Here is a 14,454-nt window from a genome sequence, read left to right on the forward strand (position 1 = left end):
GAAGGCCAAATGGGCCTTTGCCATCTTCCTAAACCCAAACCCAAATCTTGGGATTGCACCACCTTCTGGCTGGAGGCATATGGTACAGGGCAGAGACCCTGAGCACTCATGGGAGAGGGGGAAGAGAGAGAGTAAAACTGGCTGCACCTACCGAGGCCACCTCTCCAAGCTCTGGTTCAGTGACTGAGGTCACTGAAGGGAAGAAGTACCTGAGGCTTTTTAACACACAGTTGCCCTGACCCTAGTAAACATGGCCCTATTGGTGGACAGAAATTTCACCTCTCTTTCCCCTATGCTAATATGAAGCAATACATCATTAATTGATAAGAAAATGGCAGACAGAGAACACTGTAAAACTCAAAGAGTGAATTCACTTTGAGCCAGAATAATAAAAGAGGTAATGAGATATTATTTGACAGAATTGCTCTTGCCTTAAACATAGAAGAGTTCCTCCCATCAAGGAAGGCCAGAGACCAACCTACTCCTCCCCTTCTCCCCCAGAACCTGCACATTCTTACAAGGGAGCCTGCTGTGTACTATTTCTCACCCCTTACAATCTCAATAAATACTTGCTCAATGAACAGCCCAATTCTGCGGTCAATTACCAGCAAGTTTACAAGCTGATCCTTCTTTAAAACATACATGCAAGATGGGAGCTACTTGGTTGTTTAATGAAATTCTTTTCACAACTTCTTTCTGGGTATTTTCCATAATTGAATTGTCTACAGACAAAACAAGGATGGCTGCTTCTATTAGCATGTGGCATTTCGTAGACACCTTTTTTTTTTTAATATGTTCACATTTATAAAAAATTTCCACATTACTCATAGAAACAAGCGTCATAAAATTTACATACCAAATACAATAAAAATCGCAGTGGTTGAGAGTCCACCTGCCAATGCAGGGGACACGGGTTCGTGCCCTGGTCCAGGAAGATCCCACGTGCCACAGAGCGGCTGGGCCCATGAGCCATGGCCGCTGAGCCTGCGCATCCGGAGCCTGTGCTCCCCAACAGGAGAGGCCACAACAGTGAGAGGCCACTGTTATAAATACTTTCATTATCAACTTCTTGCTGATGCCATTCATTTAAAAGGTTCTGGTCAAGACCAATAACGCAGCTTCATCTCCTGTGGCATCTGAAAAAAGCCAACATTTAAAAACAACAGTAAAGAACTTCACTTTCTTTATACATTATCATAGGATATAAAGCTATGAAATTTTTCAGTGTCAAGCGCAAAGCATTATCCCCTACCTCACTTTAACACTGGAAGATGGACACTTAATTCAGCAGTACTCATTAACTGCTACGTAGATTGCCTGTGTTGACTGTAGTAAAGCCATTTACAATTAACTTATGAAGTAATAACACTAGCCAGACACACACAGAGAGGAATACCAAAAACAATGAGTTTTGTTACACAAATATCCATACTTGGGGCATGGCTATCAAGTAATAAGACTGATTCAATACTCTATAATCATAGTACACTAAAATACTGCCAGACAGTAATAGCCCCACATATGAAAAAATGTCTATATGGAAAAGGCTGTGGTTTATTGCAAAGCATAATTATACAGCAAATTTCAAGGAAAGTCTAATAATTTTCAAAACCAAATTTTTTAATTTAATGGTTCAGGCCAAAGTCTCAGTTACTTTTTGGAGATTTCAGAACTATTAGGGGCAGAGGAATGCTTTTCCTTTTTTCTCTTCTTTTTGTCCTTTTTGTGATGCTTCCCCTTTTTTGACTTTCTCTTTTTTCCTTTCTTTCTTCTGATATTTTTGTTTCTTTTGTTTTGAAGTGTCCTCTTCAGTAGAACTGGATGAATAAGACCTTTTCCTTTTTTTTCAACTTGATTTTCTCTTTGCTTTTTTCTTTTTTCTTCTCCTCTTCTTCATTTATTCTTTTTTCTTGTAATGCTTGCAGTTTATTCAGTTCTTCATTCTCTTCATCACTCTCCTCACTACTTGTGCTGCTGACATCCAAAATTATGTCCCTTCTGGGGTCTACTCGGAGAAAATTGTGGCATTCAAAAGTCAGGTGACCAGGATAGCCACATTTTTTACAGCCTGCTCGGACACTATTCTTGTTGCAACCTGGAACTGCCATGGCACTGGTAAGAAGGGTCGCGGGACCCCTGGGCTTTTGAGAGGGCACTCGCTTCCCACTGGCCGCGAGGACAACACACAGCTAGGACAGCTTCTTCCTCCCACCCGCACCGTGGCACCCAGGTGACAGTCAGGGAAGGCCCTAAAACTCTCCGGCGATAGCGGAACCAAGTAGCTGCTGCTCTCATAGACAACTTTGAATGAAATGTAACAAAGCACTTTAAACCAATGTTCACTAGCTGTGCAGTTTTGAGGGCAACACACTCTACCTTTCTTAAATGAAAGAGTTCAAGCAATCTAAACACGCCTAAGAAGTATTGAGTAATCCTTGTCCATAAAATAGTATGGAAAATGTCATCCTTTGACAAAAATTAATTTTTAAAATGTTCTCTTTTTATTTAATTAATGTATGTAGAGAAATATTACATTTCATGTTAGCTAGAGGAAATGCCTTAAAATTTCTGGGATGCCAACTCCCTTTATCTATTCTATCCTATTCTTTGTTTTTTTTTTTCTTTTGGCTGCGTCGGGTCTTAGCTGTGGCACGTGGGATCTTCACTCAGGCATGCAGGATCTTTTTCATTGCAGTGCGTGGGCTCCTCTCTAGTTGTGGTGCACGGATTTTCTCTCTCTAGCTGTGGTGTGTGGGCTTAGTTGCCCCGAGGCATGTAGGATCTTAGTTCCCCGACCAGGGATTGAACCCACATCCCCTGCATTGGAAGGCGGATTCTTTACCACTGAGTCACAGGCCCAGCCACTCCGCGGCATGTGGGATCTTCCTGGACCGGGGCATGAACCCATGTCCCCTGCATTGGCAGGCAGACTCTCAACCACTGCGCCACCAGGGAAGCCCTATCCGATTCTTTTATTTGCATGTCTTTCTGCTCCTTAGCACAGGTCTACAGTCCAAATATGTTTTGCTCCCTCATCTCTGTCTTCATGGACTTGGAAACAGTGATAAATGTAATGCAGCTTGTGAACCTGTCTTTTCCACACTCACTCAGCTTCTTCTTGAGTACTTGAGTGCTTGGGTCACACCATCGAGAGTCTTTGGCCTTGAGATTTTGGCCAGAATGGAAAAAACAAATTCATAATATCAAAAATAAAAAGTCATCTATATTTGGCATATATTTGACCTGTCAATATTTTTGCTACCCCATTGTAATGTCCCCTGATTTCAAAAGAAATACAGTCTGTAAATAATGGAAAGAAGGGACATTAAGCCACTGGAAAATTCAAGAGCTCCAGATGGCTCCAGTTTTCTATTCCTACCTATGGAATTTGGAAAAACACCCAAAGCATATGTATTACTCTATATATTTTTTTATATTTGAAAGGACCTTGAAGGGTTTTGGTATTTATATATCTAAAGCATCACACTTTGATGTCCCCCAAAACTGGTAGGCATAGTACACAAATTTTTGCCAGGGATATACTGAATAGGATTCTAGTCTAGGAAAGCCAGTTAGGCTAGAAATTGACACATATGGGGACTGGGGACCTCCACATAGTTACCTCAATATTTGACTTGTTGTCTGGTACAGTAGACACTTAAAGTGGGCAGCTTAAGCAACTATCACATGTTTTTATTCAAAAAAAAATAACACTGTGCTATAGATGATAGGGGGCAGGAGGTGAGGGGAAGGAGACAAAATGTTGAACCTGGATAATTCAGACCATCTACAGAGAACAAATGCACTAGATGATTACTCAACTCACTAACTTGGTTGTTGCTGCGATGTGCCAAACAGATGGACAAAGTCAATAGCAGGCATGATGCTAGATTCTAGGTTTCGAAGTTTAGCAACTGCTCTTCACAAGGTCAGAACCTAATAGGGACAACCGTGAAAAGAAGGAAGGACGGAAGGAAGGAAGGGGAAAAGGAAGGAAGGAAGGGAGGGAAGAAGGAAAGGGGAAGGGGAAAAGGGAGGAAATGAGGGAGATAGAGAAATAAAAGTGGGGGAGATCGATTCTACATGGGGGGTTAAGGAAAGAGGAGATGATGTTTAAACAGGCTCTAGAAAAATGTGTCAGCATTCACCCAAAAGGCAAGGTGATAGGGACTTCCCGGGTGGTGCACTGGTTATGAATCCACCTGCCAAAACAGGGGACACGGGTTCAATCCCTGGTCCAAGAAGATCCCACATGCTGAGGAGCAACTAAGCCCATGCACCACAACTACTGAGCCTGTGCTCTAGAGCCTGCGAGCCACAACTACTGAGCCCGCACACCCTAGAGCCCGTGCTGCACAACAAGAGAAGCCACCGCAATGAGAAGCCCACGCACTGCAAAGTAGAGTAGTCCCCGCTTGCCACAACTAGAGAAAGCCCACGTGCAGCAACAAAGCCCCAATGCAGCCAAAAAAAAAAAAAAAAGGCAAGGTGATAAAGGTGTTCCAGGCCATGGGAACACTCGGGCAAGATATTTGCATTTTCTGTTCTGTAAAATAGAGCTTGCAGTCTGAATGTACTCTTTGAGTAATGAGAAGAAGAAAGACTGCAAAATTAGTACAACATTCCTGAAAAAAAGAAAATACATTTTAGCAATTGCCTTTTTTAATACTCTAGAACAGTGGTTCTCAAAGAGTGATCTCCAGGCCAGCAGCGTGAACCTCATCTGAGAACCTGTTAGATTCTTAGCCCCCACCTTCTGACTCAGAAACTCTGGGTCTGGGGCAGCAATGTGTTCTAAGATGTTCTCCAGAGAATGCTGATGCTTAAGTGTGAGAACAGCTGCCCCAGAGCAAGTAACTTCAAATCAACCTGTAATGTGCTTTCTGCATCTCGCCAGTGGAAATAATGAAAACTTTCTTAAATCTAATTCATAGAAATGCATCACATTACTGGTTCCTAACCTTCTGTCCATGTATAGCATCAATGCCCATCTTGACGAAACTTTTCACTGTTTCCCAACAAAATAAGTGAAAAAAACCAAGAGTTTTTCATGAAGCAATTTTTTTTTAATTCGTCAAAGAAATTGAAAGCCCTTTCTCATGAGATCATATCCTTCCTACCTTTTACTGTTAAATCTTCATTCTTTTTATAGAATAATAGTAGTAGAAGAACAATGACTTTTTCCAAATAAATTTAATTGGCAAAATAGACTGCTGCCCTATGGTGGTCCTCAAAAGGTTTTTTTTAATTTTTTTTTTAATGTATTAGTCCAAAAACCCAGACATCTGTAAACCACTGAAACTGACAGGATATGCATAGCTTTGTCGGGGGAAAAAAAAACCCATAGGAATGTATTTTTCCACCTGAGAGTCAATAATATTTTACTAAGATTTGTATCTATTTGTATTCCAAAAATATCTAAATTAAGTTTGAGATTCATAAAACCAAGTTTTAGTAGTATATAAATGTCCACCACCTCTAATGATTTTTATTCTAGGACTACCATTTTCTTTATGAACTGTCATTTGGAAGATTTCTTATTTATGATATAATACATACTATACTGTATCTCCTATATATATGTGCAGGTGTATTTGTTTGGTAGCTTTTTTGAGATCCCCAAGCACCTTGCTGGGAGAAAGGGTGAGTAGAGACAGTATCATAAATAAACTATCATTATTTATAACGTACATTCTTCATTCTCACGCACTAGTGCACGATGTTATTTATTAGTTTAATCACTGTTGTTAGAATTGTTATTATTATTTCATGACATAAAACTGAAAATGGAAATTGGAAAATAGGAAAGAGAAAAATACATTCTATCTTGAGGACATGTAAGATTTACTATACCTAATCTATACATAGATAAACAGTATTTATTGCTATTATAATACCTTATTCATCAATGTATGAAATTGCCTACTACTCCAGTAACCACTGGAGCATTAGTGACCACTGGAACACAAAACTCATTTCTTCTTATCATCTCCACATCCTTCCCTTCTTGTAGTCTTACTATAAACATCCTTGTCCCAGACTTAACAGCTCAAGCCTCAGATTACTGCAGGACAGAGTAGCTACTTCTGCAGGTCCATGGGGTCCAGAGGGTTCAGGGGATTAAAAAATTCTGAGTGAATCAATTCAGACCTCCCCAGGCCAAGTCTCAGGGTCCTCTTTCCTCCCAAGCAGGGGCATGACCAGGTGAGGTGCACCTGCTGGGCTGTGAATTCAACCTCCTCTGGAGATGCAGTTCCTGTAATGGAATACTGAACCTGCTCTTTAGGTTTTTTTGCCCTCTGGCTGCAAGAGAAAAGAATATTTTTATCTACCAAGGAGGACCTCTAGCTTTCACTAGTCAGTGGCCTTAAATGGGCCACTGATCACCCTGTCTTTCACCACTGCGTAGATAGCCCCCAGCAAGAGCTATTCAGTTAGCAGTCCCTATAATAACCACTCCCCAAAACCGTCCCTGTGCCTGAGCTATTGAACCCACCAGTCTGATCTGTTTTACTGGTGTCCCATTCCAGTTCACCACTGGTGAAAGTCCTGATTGCACCGTTACCGCACGCCAAGGACTAGCATTACTCTACCTGCCACCGGCAATGGGGTTTTCACCGCAAGCGGTTTTCTTAGTCTGCTTTCTAGAACAACTGCTGTCTCGACTGGCTTAAGGCAGGTTGCCTAGGAAACAGATGCTGAGATAGTACATTTTCATGCAGAGAGTGTACTGGAGAGCACACTCCTGAACCACACCTTCAGGGGAGAGAGGGGCAGAACTGGACGGAGGGAGGCCTTGCACTGGGGCAGCGACTTCAGCCCATCCCACGGGAGCTCCAAAACCGACACAGCTCTTAGGGGTTGGCCCACATCTGGGGCAAGAGGACCAGGCCTTTGCACCCCCATCTCAACTAGTCATTGACTAGAGGGCAGAACACTGAATGAGGCCGCTCCCTACCCAGGGATGGACTCAGCCATGAGCTCTCAGCAGGAATACACCTGGCAGCTGCGGGAACACATGCTGGATCTCAGAGGTGGCATCTGGGCAGTGTACACACCACAGAGTCCACTTCATCCCTGGGGATCAAGAACCAGGATGGTGCAAATGATAAAGATGGTCAGTGCTTCCCAGCCTGGCATTTGCTGGCTTCTCCAACCTCATCTACTGCAGCACCTCTACTCAGACTTCTTCAGCCAACTGGTCTCCCTCCCAGATGCTCCCTAAATAATAAAACTGTGCTGCCTCTCAGGCTTGGCTCACTGTTGCCTCCCACCTGGGATACCGTGCTCCTCCCACCTCCTCTCACCGTTTCTCATTCAATCCAAGCCCCAGCTTTCCCAGGAAGTCTTATCAGTGACTCCAGCCTACACTGCCCTCCTCCTATAACTCCAACAGTGAACACCCCATACTAATCCTGGGACGCTGAGGAGACCCTGCTTCCACTAGGTTTACTACTTTTATATGCATTTTCCCTTACTTCGACCAGACTTTAAGTTCCGCTACTTGCTAGGATGAAACCTTGGAAAGAGTGAGAAGGTCTCTGAGCCTCACCTCCTCCATTTGTGTTTAAACCTAGAACATACTCACTTATTACCTGAATGAATATCTGAGCACCTACTACGTGTCAAGCCTAACAACAGTCCATTTCTTCAGAACTGGGGGGGAGGCAGGGGGGGCAGGGTGATCTTGTTTATGGAATCTTTGGTTCAGAATATAAAAGCCAGGGAGGCCAATGGACTTGCCACAGCCTTGGGGGGAGGACCAAACGGGAACAAGTTAAGGAAAAGGGAAATTCTGGAGAAAATGGACCTGGAGGTGAGCAAACCCAACTCTATACCCACCTTCTTCTGCTCTGACCAACTTTCTCTGAGAGCCGTTACTAATACCTGATGTCTAGAGTTATCAGCTTTAACCCAATTCTCCCAAATCCCCAAGAACATGTTCCTCCTCTCTCCAAATATAAAAAGAAGTTCAGGAAGAAAAACAGCAAAAATAGAAATTAAAGCCAGTGGGGAGGAAAGAGTAACTTTGAGAGTCTGTCTTTAAATTTGTGCTAGTTCCTTGAGATTTTAGGGCCTCGAGGCAATGAGCATTTTTCATTCCCAATTTACTTTAAGCATCCAGCTCCCTCACAGGTGTCATTGGCTTCAAAATTGTGCCCTTAGAATGAACTTCTCCAGGGCTGGAGTAAATAAACATCCCTCTTCTATGAGATCATGTCTCCTTTTCATAAAGTATCTTTGTTCCGTTCTCCTGGAATTTCTACATGTGTGCTTTCTCGATTTTGCAAATGGGAAGACCCTGGAGAAAGGAAAAGAGTGAGCAGAGTAGAGGGCAGGTGGGCCTTAAGATAAAAATGTGGCAAAGCACAAATCTCAGCCCAGTCCTGTCAGAGCGTCTGCAAGGGGCTTGTCTCAAAAGCAGCACAAACTTCCAAGACACAGACTTTCAGTCCCACATGAGGGAATCGCGGTCGGTCAAATCCACCAACTGCAGGCTAAAAATCTGCCTGCCCTGAAGCCTCTATGAACTAACTGCTTATACCCTGCAGTACATCACCAACGCTCTCACTCCCAGGGCCTTGAAATAAACCCACAGGTGAGACCTCAACACTTATGTCAGGGACCCACCTTGTTTCTGACTATACTGCTCTCAACTCCCTCACTGCTGACCACACCCTGCCCTTGGCTCCTCGCTTCTGTGTCCAGGAGCATTCCAGGTGCCATCTCTGGCTTTGTTCCTCCACGTGGTCTTCTCAAGGCTCAGGAACGCCCACGTTCAAGTCTATTCCATGGACACATCACAGAGAACAGTTATTGACCAGCGGTGCTTCTGGAATTGGACAATGTGCTGATCAGCAGGTGAACCGAGGAGAGGGGGAAAGACAGCAATGCTTCCTGGCAACAGGGAAATGACCGTTTCCCCACAAGGACACGCAGGCTGCTGGAATTATAGCATCCTCATGGAGGGCCCACAGGCTAGGCCAGGGGTGTTGAGGGTCAACTCTTTTTCCCCAGTCTAGTTTCGAAGCTTCCGCACTTCTTTAAAAGCCAGTCCTTCCATTCAAACTCCCCTGTTGGCCCAAAGTAGAGGTGCTTATGCTAAGTCAGGATGCTGAGTCCTTTTATCACAGCATCACTACTAATTAGCAATATGTGAAGCAAGCCTTCTCCCCTCTGGGTCGCAGTGTCTTTACCTAGAAAGTGAGGAATGCTGGGCCAGCTCATCTCTGCGCTCCCTCCAGCTCTCCGGTACCCAAGATAAGACATGGGCCTCATGCACATGTTCGTCTCTTACAGCATCAGGGCTAGAACAGCCCACCTCTCCCTCTGAATAAAGTTTAATTCATGTTTAAGTTTGCAGGTGCCCCAGTGGACTCCCTGCGTGGGTCGGTAATTAGTCAATTTGAAATAAAGACAGCAGTAAGGAAAAGAGAGCACACTTTTCAGGCAACAGCTAGTCGGTGGTCATTCCAGAGAAGAGGAAGAGGTTTGCCCTGCTCATCACGTGCTCCAATAGCAATTACCTCCCTTGAACTGTTCATTGCTCTTTACACACAGGTCATCGGAATCAAACCCAACCAAGCTGGCCATAGGATCTCCACTTCCTAGAGAAGGCAACCGTAGGTAGAAGAGCAGGAATTTGACTTTAAACTTCATGCTCTTTCAACTTTACTGTGCCTGCCTGTCTTAGAGCAGCAAGGGAAGGGTCAGACCAGCGTGGTTACGGACATTATAATGTGCAGCTACTTTTTAGCCACACTAGTTTTATGTTTTACGTATTGTCTGGGCATCCTATCCTCTTCCTATTAATAAAACAAAATCAATCTGCTCTTATTTTTGGTATAAAACTTTTATTGTTTCACCAGTTTTCATTGATATATTTCCCCCTGTGATGAACACTTCATAAGTAGAATAAAATTCAATTACAAAGTCAATGAAAAAATTAACACCTATGAGTGTTCCCAGACTTTACTAGGTGTTAAACTTCAAGGGGAAAATTGAGTCATGGCATATTTAAGTATATGCAATGATGAATAGGTCTGTCTGTTCTCTTGAAATTTCTATGATTCTCCCAATGCCTTGAAAAAGACTCCTAGTACCCAGGCGTTGTCACCTTTCTCCTGGACCACCCAAGAGTGGCCGTTTGCCATGCCAGCCTGTCATCCTGTGGCTTACTATGACGGATCCTACAACCCATTCTGGCCAGCCAGTCCTATCAACCTGTCCTTGAATTTATGGCAGGCACAAATGACACTCGCATGATTGCTATTCAGTTGATAAAAAGCAGATATTCTCAACTTATCCTTCTTATTTTTCTCTCTTCAAATTTTTTTAAAATTAAAAAAATATAGAAAAGTACAAAGAAAAGCCTAATAATCATCCAATTTCCACCCACCCAGAATTAACCACTGTTAACACATCATATTGATTTCCACTCTTTTCTTTGGTTTTTAAATAAAAATCACTCATTTTGATAAAAATGGTACATACCTATTAGAAAAATGGAAAGAATGTAGAAAAATCACAAAGCCAAAGGTAAAAAAAAAAAATCCAAATCCCATAGCCAGGAATAACTGTTAGTATTAAGTTAAAATGATCACACATGTCTTTCTAGGCATAAATACAGAAAGAAGGAAAGACAGATGAATGAAAAAGAGAAAAAGGGGAAATGTGTTTATTAAAGTGAGCTTATTTTTAATATATGAATTTTTCATTAAAAAGTATTAGTTTCAAATTTACTTTCATTTTACAAAAGTAAAAGAAACTATGGTGAAATAGAAGAAATTATTTAACATCAAACAAATGTTTTCTCACTTTCTCAAAAAAAAATTTTTAAAGGTCTCTCTTAAGAAATGAATTTATTAAAAACATTGGAGAATTGCAGTCTTTTTTAAGGCTGCATATTTCGGTAGAGTTTCTCTTCACTCTGTTATTTCTACATTTCTTCCTCTTCTTTCCCCCTCTTCTTGATATTTGCTAGTTATATTATTTTTTTTACATGGTCTATATTTATAACATTTACATTTGTTCTTTACTTGTATGTCCCATAATTAATTAATATTAATTCTACATTTACATGAATTCAGTTTTCACCACCAATATTTACCAGGGCTTCTAACATTCCTGTATTCTGTATTTTGATTCATACATTAAATGGCTGGCTTTACTTGCATGTAGTTTTTTTCCAAGAAGGTCCTACAGGTGCTATTAAGTTCTTTTGTGTTTCAAAGTCCCTTTGCACCTGAACGTCATCTTAGACAGGTAAAAGAGTCCAAGGTCAAATATTTCCCTGTCAGGATTTTAGAGGTCTGGTTCCATTGTCTTCTGCCATTAAATACTGTTGTGGAGAAATCTGAGACCAACCGGTGGTTTTTTTCTCCTTGTAGAGGACTTGCTTTTTCTCTCTAGATTCCTACAGAATTATTTCTTTATCATTGAATTTCACCTTCTTCACTAAAATATGTCTTAGTGTTGAGCTTTATGCTTCTAATTTTCCTAGAATACAGTATGCCCTTTGTATTTGCAGACTCAGTTTTGTCTCCAATTTAGAGAACATTTTCTTCATTATCTCCCTGAACACTTCAGAGATACCCAATACTTTTATGTTGAATTTTTTTGCATATCTATTAGCTTTAATTTACTTGCTTTTTTTTTAAGATTTTTTTTTGATGTGGAACATTTTTAAAGTCTTTACTGAATTTGTTACAATATTGCTTCTGCTTTATGTTTTGGTTTCTTGACCCGGAGGCATGTGGGATCTTAGCTCCCTGACCAGAGGTTGAACCTGCACCCCCTGCCCTGGAAGGCAAAGTCTTAACCACTGGACCACCAGTGAAGTCCCCAATTTACTTGCTTTAATGTTTGTTTTCTTAATTACATTTACCAAGATTGTCTCAAGCCTTTCTTCTGGGTTAATAATTCAAATTTCAGCAATGTTTAAATTTTGTTCTTTGTTGTTACCAGTTATTAGTTCTATAGTTATTTAGTTCTTGAACTTAATTCCATAGCTGTTCCGTAACTCTCTGATTTTACTCTATTGTTTTATTATCTTTAAGTTCTTGACTGATTATATTTATTCTCTTATAACAAACTGTTCTATAACATAAAGTGACTGCAAAGAATTTTCTTCTGTTTCTTGAGTTATGTTTTCTTCTAAAATGAAGTCTGTGTATTATACTTCTTGCTTGCTTGCTTTGGTTTGTGGTTTGCTTGTTGTTTCTTTTGTTGTAGTAGGTTTGCATTGCTGCCATGCTATTTATATTTTGCTCATGCTTGACAGCCCTGAGCAGACTTTCTATCTGACCTGATGCAGTGGGCTGACTGCTTGACTCTCTTTGCACTGCATCTGAGACTTCTAGTTTCCTGTCCAAGACTCAGATGGAAGAACTCACCTGAGATGGTGAGCAGGGCATATTTGGTTGGAAAACCTAATCCTGCTCTCTCTTCCACTATTTGATATCTGTACTGCACAAAGGGCCACCTTACCTGATTTCACGCACATGGCAATGTGTGTATCTCACTCCCAGTGCTGGGTGACCCTGGGTTTCACCAGGTGACCTTGGGCTTCAGCAGGCTTCTCCAATTCCATGCCTGACCATGGAGCTACCCCCACTCATTGCTTTCTTTCAGTATCCGTTCCCACTATTCCTCAGTCAGATGAAGAAAAATAAAGGTCAGTTTGCTCAGTTAGCTTCTCTTCAAATTTGGAGCTATCAGTGAGAATTTTCAGAACTTTGTTGTCTCACCAGTCTAGCTTCTGGAGAGTCTGGGCATGGCTAGGATTCTGCACTGTTCCTGCATCTTCTGAGTCTTTCCATAAAGACTAGGTTTTTTGTTTGTCTGCTTGTTTGTTTGTGTTGCGGTACGCGGGCCACTCACTGCTGTGGCCTCTCCCGTTGTGGAGCACAGGCTCTGGACGCGCAGGCTCAGCGGCCATGGCTCACGGGACCAGCCACTCCATGGCACATGGGATCCTCCTGGACCGGGGCACAAACCCGTGTCGCCTGCATCAGCAGGCGGACTCTCAACCACCGTGCCACCCGGGAAGCCCAAGACTAGTTTTTTAAAGTTACTGTTAAAGTTAAAGTTATTGTACCTTATATCTGTAAGTCTATAACTAGATAGCTAGATAACTATATAGATAAATGTTATCTATATATAGAGAGATAGATACTATATATCTATAATCTTATAACTATATCTCTTTCCTCCTTTGGTTACTGTTTATGATTTTTTTTTAATTTCATTAGGTTTTAGGGGAAAGATGCAGTTTGAGTCTGCCACGTTAACCCAAAGTCCTCAAATTTCCCTAGAAGATGTGAAATTGTACAACACATGCCCACGTGCACTCAGAGTTGTGAGAAATTTCTGGCACACTAGCTGTACCACCCTCCTTTCCTACTCAAGAATGCATATAGGTGGGGGTGCTGGGAAGATGGTGGAAGAGTAAGATGTGGAGATCACATTCCTCCCCACAGATACACCAGAAATACATCTACACGTGGAACAACTCCTACAGAACACCTACTGAATGCTGGCAGAAGACCTCAGACCTCCCAAAAGGCAAGAAACTACCCACGTACCTGGGTAGGGCAAAAGAAAAAACAGAGACAAAAGAATAGGGACGGCACCTTCACCAGTGATAGGGAGCTGTGAAGGAGGAAAGGTTTCCACATGCCGTGCCCCTCCCTCCACCCGGCCTGAGTGCGCAGAGCCCCCGAATCAGCGGCTCCTTTAACCCCGTCCTGTCTGAGCAAAAAACAGACACCCTCCAGCGACCTACACGGAGAGGTGGGGTCAAATCCAAAGCTGAGCACCTGTGAGCTGTGAGAACAAAGAAGAGAAAGGGAAATCTCTCCCAGTAGCCTCAGAAACAGCAGATTAAAGCTCCACAATCAACTTGATGTACCCTGCATCTGTGGAATACATGAATAGACAACGAATCACCCGAAATTGAGGAGGGGGGCTTCGAGAGCAAGATCTATGATTTTTTCCCCTTTTCCTCTTTATGTGAATGTGTATGTGTATGTGTATGCTTCTGTGTGAGATCTTGTCTGTATACCTTTGCTTCCACCATTTGTCCTAGGGTTCTATCTGTCCACTGTTTTTTATTTTAATTTTTTTCTTAAAAATTAATTTTAGTAACTCTATTATACTTTACTTTTCTTTCTTTCGTTCCTTCTTTCTTTCTTTCTTTCTTTCTTTCTTTCCTTCCTTCCTTCCTTCCTTCCCTCCTTTAGACAATAAATCATCCCAAATTGAGGAGGTGGACTTTGAGAGCAAGATTTATGATTTTTTCCCCTTTACCTCTTTTTGTGAGGGTGTATGTGTATGCTACTGTGTAAGATTTTGTCTGTCTAGCTTTGCTTCCACCATGTGTCCTAAGGTTCTATCCATCCCTTTTTTTCTCTAAATAATTATTTTTTAATTCAATAACTTTATTATACTTTA

The 14,454-nt window shown here is 41.8% G+C and overlaps 1 pseudogene; it reads right to left on the reverse strand.

Moving 5' to 3' along the window:
- Positions 1-1,642: 1,642 nt before the first annotated feature.
- LOC112393925 (protein SREK1IP1 pseudogene) lies at positions 1,643-2,108 on the reverse strand (annotated as a pseudogene).
- Positions 2,109-14,454: the final 12,346 nt, after the last annotated feature.

This window comes from Neophocaena asiaeorientalis, unplaced genomic scaffold, assembly GCF_003031525.2.
Source record: "Neophocaena asiaeorientalis asiaeorientalis breed wild unplaced genomic scaffold, Neophocaena_asiaeorientalis_V1.1 scaffold152, whole genome shotgun sequence".
In the NCBI taxonomy this organism is placed as follows: domain Eukaryota; kingdom Metazoa; phylum Chordata; class Mammalia; order Artiodactyla; family Phocoenidae; genus Neophocaena; species Neophocaena asiaeorientalis.